The following is a 1,722-nucleotide window of genomic DNA, read 5'->3' as shown; positions in this document are numbered from 1 at the left end:
CACACACACACACACACACACACACACACACATATATATATATATATATATATATATATATATATTCTTGAGATAATGGTCAACTATACATTTAGCATTATTTCACAAATATTTAATCACAAAATGCCACTGACCAATCAGAATCTAGTGATACAGAAATTCATGCAGAATGAAAAGGTATACATAAAAGGACGTAAAGGGAGACAAATCACAGTAAAGAACAAATTACCGCATAATTGATCACCTGTGTTTTCAGTGTTGAAGTATCTGTATTACAGTTCTGCAAGCAAAACGACACGCCTCACTCGGGCCTTTTTCGACATTCACACAAAAAAGTCCATGCCTCTGGGATCAAACATGACATCATTGTTTGTTTAAAAATAGTAAAGTAGAGCTATGCTGTGTGTGTGGATATCAGCCCACTAATTAATGCTTCAGATCCACAGCCAACACTCATTAAACTGCACTTGCTGCACCAGATGTTTTTAAAAACCTTTCATGTGCAATTATGTCACTAGCTCTCCAGCATGTGTGTGTGTGTGTGTGTGTGTGTACTACTGAGGTTGGCAGTCCTGGCCTTCCACCCTATTATAGCGGCCAAACCAGGGCGCTCCTATAACCAATACATAGTTTGTTGCCATGACGATGCCAGCGGGGCCCTGGGCGTTGCCTAGGGAGGCAATTCAAGGGTCGATTTAGAAACACACTAATGCGGAAGTTAAACTTTTAAAAGAGCTCTGAGTACATGAAACGCTGATGGTTTGTGTACATGACGCCTGTAAGGGTCATGTAGAGCGATCTCGCTTTCACTTGATGAAATCTCATGTTGTTTTCTTAGGGCAGGTGTGTTCGTGTCAGCAAACAGAGGTTGTTTAAACTGTCTAGAGAGAATGATTATTTGAACTGAAGGATGTTTGGAGTTGTTTAACTTGGTGGTAATGTGAGAATGTGCCAGTCTAGGCCAGACGGTGTGTGCGAGTCTGTGTCTGTACTGGAGTAACAAGTGGCTGAAAATGTAGAAAGCGGATACTGTGTTAAGAGCAAAGTAGAAAAAGCATAAAACAACAAAAGCACTTTTGTTTTGTTTTTTCATCTTTCATTTCATCTTTCATTTTTCATCACAAATCCTTCATGGTTTCTGGCAGGCCAACATTAGAGGGCCACTCACACATTGTCATGTTCCATCTGTGCTAGTTTTAAATTGATATCTTTGGCCGTTCCGTTACATCTCAATGTTTTTGCAGTCTCTTGTGCCATGAATGCTGTTTCAAGTTTAAAATGGTCCAGGATTTTAAAACAATAGGCTAATTACATTAGTCAATATTGAAATATACAGCAAGTCTGTTGTGAGCGCCCCCTTAAAGGAACAGTTCACACACACACACACACACACACACACACACAAAGACATTTCTATCATCATTTTCTCACCCTAATGTTTTTACAAACCTGTAAAACTTTAAAACACAAACGATGATGTACAGACTTATATATTTGCTGTCCAAAGGAGACAAAAACAATTTACGCCGTTATTTGCAGAAGTGCTGTTCTAAAATCGCTTTCTCATTCACATGATTCACAAGAGCTAATGCTGTTCAACATCATTGACATCAAACCTGGTAAGATTGTCAATGTTTGTCTGTTTGTCTTCTTATATATACAGTATATATATATATATATATATATATGTATATATAGATATATATACATACACCAGTATGT

At 37.9% G+C, this 1,722-nt stretch overlaps 1 protein-coding gene across 1 annotated transcript in view; it reads right to left on the bottom strand.

The window, feature by feature from the left end:
* col22a1 (collagen, type XXII, alpha 1) overlaps positions 1 to 1,722 on the bottom strand; it is a 68,445-nt gene that overhangs the window by 46,069 nt on the left and 20,654 nt on the right. The window lies entirely within an intron of this gene.

The sequence above is a fragment of the Sinocyclocheilus anshuiensis genome, unplaced genomic scaffold, assembly GCF_001515605.1.
Source record: "Sinocyclocheilus anshuiensis isolate Anshui unplaced genomic scaffold, SAMN03320099.WGS_v1.1 scaffold160, whole genome shotgun sequence".
Lineage (NCBI taxonomy): Eukaryota > Metazoa > Chordata > Actinopteri > Cypriniformes > Cyprinidae > Sinocyclocheilus > Sinocyclocheilus anshuiensis.
Note: the sequence above shows the minus strand (reverse complement) of the source record. Positions and strands in the feature narration are given on the sequence as shown.